This window comes from Octopus sinensis, linkage group LG16 (assembly GCF_006345805.1).
Source record: "Octopus sinensis linkage group LG16, ASM634580v1, whole genome shotgun sequence".
In the NCBI taxonomy this organism is placed as follows: Eukaryota; Metazoa; Mollusca; class Cephalopoda; order Octopoda; family Octopodidae; genus Octopus; species Octopus sinensis.
In genome coordinates this window covers 5827877-5844200 of record NC_043012.1, presented here as the reverse complement: position 1 = coordinate 5844200, position 16324 = coordinate 5827877, and the positions used below count along the sequence as shown (strand labels likewise).

Below are 16324 nucleotides of genomic sequence, written 5' to 3'. Positions count from 1 at the left end.
ACATAATACATATAATATATACATGTATGTATATATGTATGTATGTGTGTGTGTGTGTATATATATATATGTATGTATGTATACATACACACACGGAACACTCAGGTCAATAGGAAAGAAGAGTTAAGCTTGGTTTGAAGAAAAGGTCAAAAGTGTGTTACTTACATAAAAGACATACTGGGTAATGGAACCAATTCTAAGGCAGTCAACACAACACACTGCTTGTGGCAGATTTGTAAGACTTTTACATCACAGCAGCCAAATCCACGTGCACCCACAAACACCCACACTGTGATGCTCTTTTAATTAGTGGTTTCCAGTTTTTACTTATATATATATATATCTCAGTTATAGTTTATGTGCGTATGTATATATATATATATATATATAGAGAGAGAGAGAGAGAGAGAGAGAGAAATGGATAGATCCGGGTGTGTATGTGAGTGAGTGAGTGCCTGTGTGTGTGTGTGTGTGTGTAGGGTTATTATATCAGCAGGCAAGACAAACAGTTGAACTCTATCAGTGGCAGCGTGCTGGAATGGGGGATTTTTGGTAAAAAGGGATTGGAGTTTACTTTGGAAGAAGGCGGAGGCAGAGATGATAAGTTATTAGGGGAAAGGCTGTAGTAGTCGGAGATTTTGGCTATGATATATATATAACTATCTACATACACCACACACACACACTCCTATATTTCTGTATGTGTGTGTGTGTGCGTGTGTAAATATACAGTTATATATAGGCACATACAACCTGTACACATGTGTGCACGCACGCACACACACACGCGCACACACGGATACAGATACAATCATTCATTATGTCAAAGAGTTTGCTTAATGGCGAGAACCAAAGTCAGTGAATAGGTAAGCAAAAGTACATCATAGATATATACATGTTTATATACATACACAACACACACACACACACAACATACATGCATGCACAAACATATACACACACAGAAAAGGTAAAAGAGACTTGTTCCACTGGGGCATGCAACTCAAAAGAGAACGCTTATGAAATACCATTTTTCTCTTTCTCTTCTTTGATTTTATTTGAGGCTAAGAAGTGGCAGCAAATTGGTACATATATACATATACATATATATATACACACACATACACACACACACACAGGGAGGGGTGATGTATGTATGAAGCCTTGTGTGAGAGAAACAGAGCAAAAAGCGAGAAACAGAGGGAGGGGAGGAAAAGGGAGGGGCAGGTGTGGAGTGTGGTAGTGGTGGTGGTTGGTAGAACTTCTCATGATTTCATTAGATGATGGGGGTTTGGCATGTGGGGGTTTGGCAACTTTTGATTCCACTCACAGACTATTTTATCATCTTCCTCACTTAGAGATGTTCTTAGAACAACAGTTGGGTAATGAATTCTTCAAGAAACGCTTGGAAAATTATCATCATCATCGTCGTCATTATTATTATTATTATTATTATTATTATTATTATTATTACTGTATTACATTACTCACAAGCATACACACACACACACACAACACACACACACACATACATGTACAAACATAGATACAACACAAATACATATATATATATATATACATCTGTGTGTGTGTATGCATATAATGTATGCATGTATTTGTGTGTGTCTGTTGTATGGTGGTGCCTTAGTTATCAATAAAAACAAATTGCAAGCTGTGTTGTCCATTCCATTCCTGAGATAAGATCCAAATACTAAAAGACCAGTCCTAATTGGCAATCTTTTGCTTCTGTCAGACTGTGGCCATGCTGGGGCTCCTCCATGAAGTGAGGGTAATCAAAAACAGTGCATATTTACAAAAAGAAATTTTTTTTTAAGCCTGTTGCTTATTCTATTGGTCTCTTTTGCCAAACTGCTAAGTTACAATGACGTAAACAAACCAACACCAGTTATCAAGTGGTGGTGGTGGTGGTGGTGGTGGGGGCGACACAAACACAGATATTAAAGGATGATGAGGATCTCACACACACACACACACACACAGAGTCAGACAGAGGCAGCTGAGTGGTTAAATACATGTACTGGACAAAATGCATTACAATATTTGTTCTGGTTAAGGCAATGAGCAGAATCGTTAGCATACCAGGCAAAATGCTTAGTGGCATTTCATCCGTCTTTCCATTCTGAGTTCAAATGCAGCTGGGGTCAACTCTGTCATTCATTCCTTCAGGGTCAATAAAAATAAGTTTCAGGTAAGCACTGGGGGCTGATGTAATCCACTTACCCCCTCTCGGAACTTGCTGGCCTTGTACCATAATGTGACATCAGTATTTGTTCTGGTTCGGAGCTCTGAGTTCAAATCCTGGTAGGGTTAGCCCAGTCTCCCAGGATTGATAAAATAATTACTACAAGGTGATGCTGAAGCAGTTCTCTTTTCTTCCAGGTCTCACATCCTGGATGCGCCAATGAGTGAAGGACAGAAGAGCTTAAAGAGTGCCAACATCTACTTGGAATATCATAGGGGACTTAAAACAATTAGTAAAACGTAGGTAAAATCCCACCAGGTTATCTTTGATTTCAAGTGATGGCTGCAGGTGTGCATAACACACACACACGTGGTTTGTGGTAAAGTATTTACTTCCCAAGCACATGGTTCCAAGTTCAGTCCCATTGCGTGGTACTTTGGGCATCTATCTTCTACTGTAGCCCTTGTGAATGGATTGTGTAGATAGAAACTGAAAGAAACCTATCATATATATAAATATACACATATATATCATCATCATCATCGTTTAACGTCCGTTTTCCATGCTGGCATGGGTTGGATGGTTCAACTGGGGTCTGGGAAGCCAGGAGGCTGCACCATGTCCCACTTATTTTAATTATCATATGGTTTTCTTATTATTTTTATAGTAAGAATTTTGTAAAAATACATTTCCAATGCTAAGTATGTACAAAATAATTTAAAAAGTAACTTTAAGTAATCTTCCTTGTAGATCACACACCAAAAGAGCACCTAAGTGTCACTCTGTAACCAAACTTCTGTGAAAAAAAACATGTCTGGTCAAAGATAAAAGTTACCTTCTTTAGAAACTGATGAGGGTTAGTGAGAGGAAGGGAATGTGACTGTAGAGAAATCTGTCCCAATAATATTGTTTGATACATACAAGCATGGGAACGTAGACGTTAAAAGAATGATGACGAGGAGGAGGAGGAGGAGATGTATGCCTATGGTTGATGACTAAGCCTGTTAAAAAATATATTGAGTTCAAATCCTACCCAAGCCAAAAGGATAAAAACAAGTTCTTGTCTTGAAACACAAGTGTTAACGCAAGGGATTATGTCTGATTATGTCCCAGCATAATCGCAGCCCAATGGCTGAAAGAAGAAAAGACAAATGGTCACTTGACCTGCTAAAAATAGAAGCTAAATCTCTTTGAAATTATGCACTAAAATGAAAATCACATAAATTGTAGTTGGATACCTGTGCCAGTGGCACATAAAAAGCACCATCCGATGCCAGTGCCGCCTCGACTGGCTTCCGTGCCAGTGGCACATAAAAAGCACCAACCGATCGTGGCTGTTGCCAGCCTCCCCTGGCACCTGTGCCGGTGGCACGTAAAATGCACCCACTACACTCATGGAGTGGTTGGCGTTAGGAAGGGCATCCAGCTGTAGAAACACTGCCAGATCAGACTGGAGCCTGGTGCAGCCTCCTGGCCTCCCAGATTCCCGGTCAAACCGTCCAACCCATGCTGGCATGGAAAACGGACGTTAAACAATGATGATGATGATTGGATAACCTGGTCCAATACAAGCAACGATTCCCTTTCCCCACAAATTGTATGATCATCATTGGAGTATGTTAGCAGATTTTGAGGATCCTATGAAGGTATTGCTAATGGAAACATTCCAAGTGAGTCAGATATCACTGTCGGTGACCCAGATTTCTGATCCCTACAAAAGGGGCAGGAATTACAGCTGTCTTATTATACACAAGTAGCTCTGTATTGGTCTCGGAGTTTCAGCATGGAAAAACTTGTTTGGTCATAAAAGGCAGCGACTGGCATTCCTTGCATGGTTCAAACAATGCTGGATTTTCCATTTGTTGTTGAAGTTTGGCAAGAGAAATTGGCAGCAAACACATTTCAGAAAACTCCACATACATACATATGTGTCTATCTATATAAGTGCGCGTGTGTGTGTGTGTGTGCACGCATGAACGGCATTAAACTTAAAAAGAAGACACTCCTTAAAGGGACATAACTCAGACGAGGGAGGAAGGTGGGTAGGTTTTAGACTTGATTCCACAAATAGACAGACAGACAGATAGACAGAGAGACATAGACAAACAGATATAGATAGATAGATAGATAGATAGATAGATAGATAGATAGATAGATAGAGACACAGATACATAGATAGAGACACAGATACATAGATAGATAGATACATAGATAGATAGATACATAGATAGATAGATAGATAGATAGATAGAGACACAGATACATAGATAGATAGATAGATAGATAGATAGATAGATAGAGACACAGATACATAGATAGATACATAGATAGATAGATAGATAGATAGATAGATAGATAGATAGATAGATAGATAGATAGATAGATAGATAGATAGATAGACAGTTATACAGAGAGTGATAGAGAGAGAGATACTTAGATAGTGACACACATACATACGGACAGATAAACAGACATAAATACACAGACATACATACATAGATATAGACAGGTACATGATAGACAGACAGATAGATAGACAGACAGACATAGATAGATAAGACAGACATAGATAGATAGATACATGGAGAGAGATAGAGAGACATATATAAAGATAAACAGACGTAAATACATAGACATACATACATAGATAGACAGGTACACATTGATAGAGAGTGAGACAGACAGAGATACAGAGTGAGACAGACAGACAGACAAATAGACAGATAGAAAGTTATAGAAAAAGTGTGAGAGAAAGAAAGGGTAAAGTGTGTTTCATTTTACAAAATGACAACAGCTGTTAGTTGCTGTGTAAAGACTGTTCTGATTGGTCAATAAGTCAGTCTGACACAATTCTCTGCTGAGAAGCATTGGAAGGGCATCAGGGTATGAATTAGTAAGGTAGGGGTGGGGGATGGAAATCAGCAGCAGATGGGGGGGAGCAGGGAGTGGAATAGGGCTTATTTCATTTTCCTTTTTTTATTTTTGTATGTGAGTGCTTAAGTGTTAATATGTGGAGTGTTGTAGGCCAGCTTTTGTGTGTAAATGTGTAAGATAGATTATAGTGTGTGTGTGTGTGTGTGTACATAGGTGAAGGTGATGGAAGAGATCAGGTGATGCTAAAATAACCCCCTACCATTAGCAAAACTACCAACACACACACACACATGCACACACCATCAATAACACTACCACCATAATCAAAGAAAGTGCCTCCACATGGTCACTCAACCTGTTAAAAATAGCAGTCAAATCACCATCGAATCACACCCTACAGTATTGAAAATAACAAAAATACACTGGATATGGTAATCTTTGTTACAATGCCATCTTAAGGCATGGGCACACTGGGTAGTTGTTTGGGGTCACCACATGTCTAGGGGCCAAATTATGATCTATGTGTGCTGCGGCTTGCTACCAAGCAATGAATACTATTGAGCTCCATGCATTGATTAGCTCAAGGAGCCTACAATACAGCTGAGACAACTCTGCTTAGATGCATGGGGGACAAAAAACCCCTAGAAGTAATGATCATAGCTGGAATGCTACTAATGACTACATGTTTAAGGCAGACCTGGGGTTAAACAACAACATCCTCACCAGCAACAGCAATACAATATATATATATATATATATATATATATATATCACCAAGATCAATCACAACATATCTTACCGCTGCTGCAAGTACCAGCATCAGCTTTTTATTAAATAAATATGCCATAAATAATCAATTAGTTTCATATGCTAGCACCAATCAATGCTTTTTACAAATATTTCTTATATATAGTAAAAGCTGGTTAGTATTACAGGGCCAGTAATATCTTTATATATAAAAGTAAGGTTGTGTGTCTGTCTCCTACGATTTAGATTCCTAACTACTCCCACATTTTGCGGTGCAGTGTAACCAAAACCGGGTATCTTATAGTCGTGATTCATATCGAGCCCTTCTGGGTATTAGCGTGCGTCTACGATGAGTCTACGATTAAAAAAAAATTTACCATCAATTTTTCCCATTTTTAATGCATTTTTGGCATATATAAGGGAAGTAACTCTCTAAAAATTTATCATTAAATCTCAAAACGTAAAAAGCTACAGTACCCCCCCACCCCTTTGTGGTTAGCCGTATTGAGATGGCTATTATACTTTACATCTCTAAAAATGCTTATATAGTTATTTCCCTTACAAACCCGAGCAACGCCGGGCAATACTGCTAGTTTCTTATATAGTAAAAGCGAGTTAGTATTAAAGGGCCAGAAATATTTCTTATATAGATAGTAAAAGCTGGTTAGTATTAAAGGGCCAGTAATATTTCTTATATAGATAGTAAAAGCTGGTTAGTATTACAGGGCCAGTAATATTTCTTATATAGATAGTAAAAGCTGGTTAGTATTACAGGGCCAGTAATATTTCTTATATAGATAGTAAAAGCTGGTTAGTATTAAAGGGCCAGTAGGCAATGGCAAAGATTATAATTCCACTGAAGGTAGACTGGAAGAGAGAAACTCTGCAGAGTTGTCTCTCTTGCTTGCTAGGCTAGACAAGGATGTTTGTTAGCTGAACCGTAATATTTGTTCCCCGCCTAATCAGGGGTAGATATGGTTGTGTGGCTTGCAGTTTGCTTCCCAGCCATATGGTTCCAGGTTCAGTCCCATGACATGGCACCTTTGGCAAGTGTCTTCTACTGTAACCTTGGATGGATCAAAATCTTGTGAGTGAAGTTAGTAGGTGGAAACTGAATGAAGACCATTGCATGTATAAAATGTGTGTGTGTGTGTGCGCGCGCATGTCTGTGTGTGCGTCTGCATGTGTGTATGTCTGCGTGTATGTGTCCTTGTGTTTATCTCCCACCACCACTTAATAACCAGTGTTGGTTTGTTTACGTTCCCGCAACTTGGCAAAAAGAGACCAACAGAATAAGGACAAAAAGTAGGAAAAAAAATGAAAAAGGTACTCGAGTCAATTTGTCTGACTTAAACGCTTCAAGGCAATGCCCAAGCATGGCCACAATCAAATGACTGAAACAAGTAAAAAAAAAGATAATCGCTGTTAATTCAACCCTGTTGTAATTATCTACGACGCTAAAATTACTGGGAAATCCAATTTGTGCGAGGGGAGGGTAAGATCCAGAACAGTCATGAGGAATAACCACAGCCCCAGAACTTTCTGAGTAGCGTCACTAATGAAAGATTACCAGGAGTTTTTTTTTTTTAGTAGTATGTGAAGTGAGATGATGAGCTGTATCAAGTGACCTACTTCTCGAAAAAGGATGTCCATTGTCTGCTCTAGAATCTCAAACAACTGAATCTATAAACGATCAGAGGAGAAAAAAAAAAATTATTTTTCAGGCGTTGCTACACAGGCAGAAGTGTGGCTGTGTGGTAAGAAGCTTGCTTCCCAACCACATGGTTCTGGGTTCAGTCCCACAGCGTGGCACCGTAGGTAAGTATCTTCTACTATAACCTCTGGCTGACCAAAGCCTTGTGAATGGATTTGGTAGACGGAAACTGAAAGAAGCTCATCATATATACATATATGTATATTTATGTGTGTGTCTGTACACCCTCCATCACTTGACAACCGATGTTGGTGTGCTTATGTCCCCAAAACTTAGTGGTTCGGCAAAAGAGCCCTATACAATAAGTACTAGGCTTACAAAGAATAAGTCCTGGGATCAGTTTGTTTGATTAAAGGCGATGCTGCAGCATGGCCCTCACTCAAATGACTGAAAGATGTAAAAGAATATAAGAATGAAGCTGACTTGCCACAAGGAGTCGAAAACCCAACACCGAAAGAAGAAATAGAGAGGCCAATACCAAGGCTTTGGTTTGATATGGTGGATCGGTCACTCCTTGTAAGAAATTAACATCCTGGAATTTCTTTGGATTTACTTGTAAACGTTTATAACTTTCATCTTTTACTGGTTTCAGACCATGGCCTTGCTGGAGCCACTCACTGCCTTGAAGGGTTTGGACAAACGAATTGACCCCAGGACTTATTTAGTTTTTAAAGAAGTACATATTCCGTTGATCACTTTTACCAAACTGCTAGGTTGTGAGGATGCAACCAAACCATCACCTGTTGTCAAACAAGGGGAGGGGAGGGGCAAAGACAGACCCAAACACATATACCTTCATACACACACACAATGGACTTCCACACAGTTTCTGTCAACTAAATTAACTCACAAGGCATTGGTTGTCATGGGCTACAGTTAAAGACACTTGCCTAAGGTGTCATGCAGTGGAACTGAGCCCAAAACCAGAAGGTTGCAAACAGGGCTGTGGAGTCGGAGTCAGAGTCGGAGTCAGAGTCGGTAAAACTACACCGACTCCGACTCCCAATATCTTTATTCTTTAATATAAACCAGTTATAACATATAGGCCTACTCAAAGTACAAGCGTATGCATAAGTTTTATGAGATATCTAGACCACAATCACTTAATTGCATAAAGAGAAGTCAGAGTCGGAGGTGCCAATGGTAGAGGAGTCAGAGTCAAAGCTTTTTTGTTTTGACTCCACAGCCCTGGTTGCAAAGCAACTCCTTGACCACACAATATACCTCAATATATTGTACATACCCTTTCCTTTGTTTGTTCTTTTATACTCTTCACTATTTTGCCCTTATCCCCAGTTGTAATCCCAGTTGTGGTAGGGTACTTACAAAGTTTGGTATGGGTCGTAACCTTGTTTCAATTGTTTTTACTGTCCTTTTTGTTTAATTATATGGTAAAGAAATTAATAAAGGTCATAATAAATAAGTGGTTCTAAATCAAGGTTTTAGTTTGTTAGTCACATCAGTTCATTAGGAATGTAGAGATTACAGGATTAATTGGGTTAAATATTAACTAACAATTACATCAAGATGGATTTGTCACACACACATACACATGTAGTTTCAGGCGCAGTTGTATGGTTAAGCAGCTTGCATCTCATCCATGTGGTCTTGGAGTTCAATCCCATAGTGTGGAACATTTAATGTTTTTACTACAGCCCCAGGCCAACTGAAGCCACGTGAGTGGATTTGATAGGTGGAAATAGAAAGATGTCCTTCATACATATATATCTCTTTATTGCCCACAAGGGGCTAAACATAGAGGGGACAAACAAGGACAGACAAAGGGATTAAGTCGATTACATCGACCCCAGTGCGAAACTGGTACTTTTATTTATCGGCAAAGTCGACCTCGGCGGAATTTGAACTCAGTACGTAACGACAGACGAAAGACCGCTAAGCATTTCGCCCTGTGCACTAACGTATCTGTCAGCTCGCCGAGGAGTTGTTCTTTGTGTTACTTGTCCTGTTTTCCATTTTTTTTTCTTTCATTGTTTGCATATTTAACATGTTTCTTTTTGTACTTCATGTTGTTTACAGTTGGTGACATCCTGTACCCATATTCTCTTTCTCTCTTTTACTTGTTTCAGTCATTTGACCGCGGCCATGCTGGAGCACCGCCTTTAGTCAAGCAAATCGACCCCGGGACTTATTCTTTGTAAGCCCAGTACTTTTTCTGTCGGTCTCTTTTGCCGAACCGCTAAGTGACAGGGACGTAAACGCACCAGCATCGGTTGTCAAGCAATGCTAAGGGGACAAACACAGACACACAAACACACACATATATATATATATATACATATATATGACAGGCTTCTTTCAGTTTCCGTCTACCAAATCCACTCACAAGGCATTGGTCGGCCCGGGGCTATAGCAGAAGACACTTGCCCAAGATGCCACGCAGTGGGACTGAACCTGGAACCATGTGGTTGGTTAGCAAGCTACTTACCACACAGCCACTCCTGCGCCTATATATATATATATATATATATAAATAAACGATGATGATGATGATGATGATGATATATATAGATATATCTTTGTGTGTGTCTTTTGTGTTTGGCCACCCACCCATGCTTGTTTATACATTCCTGTAACTTTGAGGTTCAATAAAAGAGACTGACAGAACAAGAACCAGAGGGCTTACAAGATTAAGTCCTTGGATTAAACTCTTCAAAACCGTGCTCCAGCATGACCGCAATCCAAAGACTGAAACAATTAACAGATAAAAGATATGTCCCTTCTTTTTTATTTTCCTTGAAACATAGCATATGATTTGTGGGAGATTTGACTGTTAGGTCAAACAGGTCAATCATAAAGTGTATTTTTTTTTGTTCAGGGTTGTTGTTTCTTCTCTATTTCTTACAGGGGTTTATGTCCCACTTCCATTGCCTCAGCGGTTTAAAAAGCAGATAGTTATATATATATATATATATACCACCTCCTACTTAAAGAAGTGGTGTCTTTATTGTCAAGGGCAACATAAATTATTGTTGTTGATTTATTTAGACTTAGATGATTACAGTCAGCTGTAACTGGGGAAATAGATTATGTGTGTGTGTGTGTGTGTAATCTATTTATGCGTATATGTTATATATAGATGGAGGCGTAACTGTGTGGTTCAGAAGTTTGCTCCCCAACCACATGGTTTTGATTTCTGTCCCGCTGTGTAGCATATTGTGCTGATGTCTTCTACTATAGCTCTGGGCCAACCAAAAGACTTGTAAGTGGATTTGGTATACAGAAACTGAAAAAAAAAGGCTCCAGTGTGTGTGTGTTTGTGTGTGAGAAAGAGAGAGACAGACAGACTGTATCAAGTGTCCTTCTTGTCTTGACATCATGTGACAGTTGTAAACAAACATCACCATCATACAAGCGGTGTCCAACTCCAATCTTCTATGAAAATATGTCTGACTCATGTGAAATCATGTGTTGAAACGGATACTATTGTATTTCAGGATTTTCCAATTCATTTCTTTTACTTATTTCAGTCATTTGACTGTGGCCATGCTGGAGCACCGTCTTTAGTCAAGCAAATCAACCCCAGAGATTATTCTTTGCAAGCTTGGTACTTATTCTGTTGGTCTCTTTCTGGTGAACCACTAAGTTGCGGGGACATAAACACACCAACGTCGACTGTCAAGCGATGGTGGGGGAACAAACACAGACATACAAACATATACACATACATACATATATATATATATATATATATATATATACATACATATATATATATATATATACGCACATATATATATATATAGATCGCCATGTTGATTCGTTAGCTACTGCACGCATTTTTTTTCTCTCCTTCTTTCTGTGTTTTTCTCTCTCTGTGTATCTTTCTGTTGAAGAGCGTAGGCTCGAAACGTTAAAGACTTGTTTTATTTATATTTCCTGAGCGCCATACTAATACAATTGTTCGTTTGTTTTCCACCTGCCTTCGTCTTTTGTTTATTTTCATAAAGCTTCCCGTTATTTATATATATATATATATATTACATACATATACAACAGGTTCTTTCAGTTTCCGCCTACCAAATCCACTCACAAGGCTTTGGTCGGCCCAAGGCTATAGTAGAAGACACTTGCCCAAGGTGCCATGCAGTAGAACTGAACACAGGACCATGTGGTTGGTAAGCAAGCTACTTACCACACAGAAACTCCTGGTCATTTTCTTTTTTTTCTTTTTTTTCTTTTTGCCAAATAAACACACACACTATATATATATATACATATATATATATACATACATATATATATATATATATATATATATTTACCATTCCCAAGCAGACGCTGGAGTATGATGCAGTCCTTGACTCCTTGGATCTTTGTCAAACTGCCCAACCCATGCCAGTATGGAACATGGGCATTAAATGAAGATTATCATCATAATATATATATATGGCATCATGGCTGTGTGGTAAGACGCTTGCTTCTCAACCACATGGTTCCCGGTTCAGTCCCACCATGTGGCACTTTGGGCAAGTGTCTTCTACTATAGCCTCAGGCCAACAAAAGCCTTCTGAGTGGATCTGGTAGACAGAAAGTGAAAGAAGCCTGTCGTGTGTGTGTGTGTGTGTTGGTCTGTCCTCACCATGACCACTTGAAAACCGGTGTTGATAAAATAAGTACAAGTTGAACACTGGGGTCAAAATCCTCAACCCTTCCCCAAAATTTCAGGCCTTGTGCCTACAGTAGAAAAGATCATTATTATTATTATTATTATTATTATTATTATTATTATCGCAGTGAGCTGGCAGAATCATCAGCATGCCAGACAAATGCTGAGCAACATTTCTTCCAACTTCATGTTCTGAATTCAGATTTCAATGCAGTTGAATTTGCGCTTCGCCCTCTTGGGGTTGGTAAAACAAAGTACCAGTCAAGTATTGGTGTCAATGCAATCACCTAATCCCTGGCCTTGTGCCTACATTAGAAAGGGTTAGGATCATTAACACATTTGGCAAAATGCTTAGCAGCATTTTCTTTGGCTTTACATTCTGTGTTCAAATTCTATCCAGGTTGACTTTACCTTTCACCCTTTTGGGGTTAATAAATTAAGTACCAGTCAAGCACTTGAGGGGAGGGGGATTCAGTATAATTGACAAGCCAAAACTTCAAGCCATGTGCCTATAATAGTAAGGAACACTACTACTACTATCATCACCACCCTTTACAACAACTATCATCATCAACATCATCATTCACCACTACAACCACAATGGAAGCTTCTACTTATGATAGTTGTTCAACCCTACTAGAAATAGAAGTGAAACCTTCCACAAATCTACTTCCCTTCTACTGTCTTGGAAGGAGAGGATGCATTGGACAATGTGGTCTTGGGTCTCCTGCACAATGGTTTTAAAAAAATGGGGTGGTTCATGGCTGGAATGTCTATGCCAAAATTTCAAACCATGTGCCTATAATAGAAAGGACTACTACTACAAGCACCAGCACCAGCACCACCACCACTACTACTACTACTACAACAAAAACTACTGAGTAGTCAAAGCAGTAATTCTGGATTAAATATGTCATGGTATAGGCATCACTTCAGTTACAAAAGTATTGTTGTAACAAGGAATTCCATGATGTGAAACCTATTTTTCCACGAACTTCCATGTTACATAGAAGTTAAATGAAGCCTGGAACCATGGGAAAATATTTTTTTTTACATATGCAGGCCACCTATATTTAGTTACTGTTCACCTTTGTGGCTTTAGTTTGAATTCTAACAGAACCAATTAGTTTTTTATTTGTTTGTCTTTAGGGAGGGAATGAAAAAACTATCGCCCATATATTGAAATTGATCCAGTTGACTGTGAACCTCCCTCTGTCCCACCCATACAAATCTACAGTTTTTCCATGCTGATCTATGAAAAGAATGGTGTGTCTCAGACTTTAACCTTTTTGTTAACATATTTCTATTAAACTTCAATGCTTTGTTTCAATTAATTTTGAAAATAATGGAATATTTAGTTAAATAATTTTGTCGTGATTGATGGTGACTGAAACACCATGAATTAACATGAAAGTTTGTATCATAAAACTAAGTGCATGCATGTATTGGTATGGTGTCACAGGTAAGTTGGTATCAAAAGAGATAAAGATATTTGAAATGGTTTCATAAATTACAAGACTGAGTTGAAGGCTTATCTCAAAACGCTGAGCCTTAAAAAGATGACAATGGACCAAGATATGTAGTGCATCGCCGTTCTCAAGAAGACATTCACCGCAACAGAATTGATATCCTAAAGCCACAGTGCCACACAAAAAAGCACTGGTGATGGTGCCACAAGAAAGCACTGGTGATGGTGTCACATAAAAAGCACTAGTGATGGTGTCACATAAAGTTCTGGTGATGGTGTCACATAGAGAGCGCTGGTGATGGTATCACATAAAAGGTGCTGATAAAGGTGCCACGTAAAAAGCACTGATGATGGTGTCGTATAAAAAGTGCTGGTGATGGTGCCACATAAAAAGCACCCAGTACATTCTGTAAAGTGGTTGGTAATAGGAAGGGCATTCAGCTGTAGAAACCAAGCCAAAACCATAGAACCTAGTGTAGCCCCTGGCCTTGCTAGCTCCTATCAAACAATCCAACCCATGCCAGCATGGAAAACAGGCATTAAATAATGATGATGATGATGAGTTTCTTGGAAACTGATAAAGTTTGAACCTGTAGTTGTACTTTTAATGGCCATAGCTACTGCACCACATTGCATTTTGTTGTTTTTTTACTTAACTTCACCCCAAACCAACCAATTGAATTGCTTCCACCCTGCACTAAAACATAACATGTAGAACACAGAGAAGCCAAAAGAAATGATCAGATGTTTCCTCACCATTTCCTTTAGGAAAGTACTTCATTAGAGGTAGGGCTTAGTAACCTTGTTAGGAGAATAATGACCTGAGCTTCCTCAACTAATTGTCCCAGTTGAAAGAAGTGACTACAGTAATTATAATAACAATTGGCACAAGGCTACAACGGAACAAAAACAACGTCGGCAGCAATTAACACAATAAAAAACTTAAATATAAACACACATAGCAATGTACCAAGCTAATGTCATTAATAACAAAAACAACATGAATGGGAGGAGAGGATCACATCATCGGCAACAACAACTGATACAATTATCACAACTGTAATAAGTGGGTGTACTCTGAGTAGGCAAAGCGGTAGATAAGAGTGAGTTGTATAGTTTGGTATAATGAGTCCCCAAATTAGCTGGTTTGTAGTTTTAGAGAGGTGTGGGGCTTGGACAGGAGTGAGAGTATCTCATTAGCCCGGTTTATATCACAAGAGGTTGGGTGCACGTGTGTATGTGTGTGTGTATGTGTTTGAATACAGGAGAATGGTAACTGAGCAAGTTTCAAAGTGTTGGACTACTGACCTCAAACACTCAGTCAATGTGCCAAGGGAAGTTTTGCTCTGTCAATTATTTTTCTCTTTCTTTCAAAAGCCATAACCCCTTTCTTCAGAAAGCTGAAACTTATAATACCTGATTCACAAAAGGTATCAACCCTTATTTCAGAAAGTTATAACCCCTGCTTCGCAAAGGCAAAATACAAGCTTCACAAATGTATAACCCCTCCCTTCGGAAAGTTATAATTCCTGCTTCACAAAGGTGAAATTCCAGCTTCACAAAGTTGAAATCCCTGCTTCACAAAAGTGTAACTTTTACTTCTAAAAGATGTAACCCCAGCTTCATAAACAGGCAACTACTGCTTCACAAATGGGCGACCCTTTCTTCACAAATGGGTAACTCTTGCTTCACAAAGTTGTAACACTGCTTTACAAGGGTATAAATCCAGCTCCACAAACTTATAAGTTCTGCTTCACAAAGTTTTATTAAACCTGTTTAAGTAGGTCGTAATTCTACCTTGGAAAGCTCTGACCCTGCTTAAAAAAAAAGAGTGCTGCTCTTTCAACCTTCAAGAAGATATTTTATCACAAATGTAAACATTCTTGTACTCAACACATCATGGGCGCTTCTAGACATCTTGATGCCAACTTTAGAAGATACAATTTAGATCAGAGAAGAAAGAGTAGAATTCATGACCTTTTCAGGGCCACTGATGAAGAGGGTAAGGACAGAAGAAAGAAATCCCAACCCCGCGGGTTACTTACTGCAGTAGGAAGTTGTACAAAGTGCCAAATTATTGCAAAAACCAGTGTCTTTTAAAATGACACCATTTTCACGGAAATTTGGATGTGTGGTTAAGAAGCTCACTCAGCAACACTTACCTCTATGTTTCAGTCATATGGCATGGAACCTTGGGCCAGTGTGACTGAACCCCAAACCAAGTGGTTGCAGAGCAAGTTTCTTAACCACGAAGACATGCCTGTACCTTCAGCATGTACACACACACACACACACACACCACACACACACACACACACACACACACACCACACACACACATTCCTTTTTGAGTTTTTGTTTTCAGTCATTCTCTGTAAGGGATTTAAAACTTGTAAACACGATACAGTTGAGAAGGAAATGAAACCCATGGCTAGAACCCAGCAACTCCCAGGAGACGGAAGCTGGATTATAAAGAAGTTGTTAACCTACAATGTAATGAAGTGTTTTTTGCAGTTCATTAGGGAATTCAAATTAAAAAAAAAAAGGAAGAAAGGAACATACAAGCATCTGAATGAGTGAATAAATAAAATTTTAAAAAAAAACAATTTTTTTGTATTTGTTTTTGTTGCTTTCAGATTCTTTGGAAATTTTTTTTGAATTTTTTTTTCATTCCTTCCTAAATCTCGGTGA

At 38.8% G+C, this 16324-nt stretch overlaps 1 protein-coding gene and 1 long non-coding RNA gene across 3 annotated transcripts in view; one reads left to right on the top strand and one right to left on the bottom strand.

The window, feature by feature from the left end:
- The window catches only part of LOC118766481, a 16185-nt gene extending 3048 nt beyond the window's left edge, over positions 1-13137 (top strand). Inside the window, exons 2-3 of the long non-coding RNA XR_005002420.1 lie at positions 6436-6438; positions 13126-13137. This is a non-coding gene — a long non-coding RNA (uncharacterized LOC118766481). The remainder of the gene's footprint in view (positions 1-6435; positions 6439-13125) is intronic.
- The window catches only part of LOC115220412 (tyrosine-protein phosphatase non-receptor type 13), a 278782-nt gene that overhangs the window by 158488 nt on the left and 103970 nt on the right, over positions 1-16324 (bottom strand). The window lies entirely within an intron of this gene.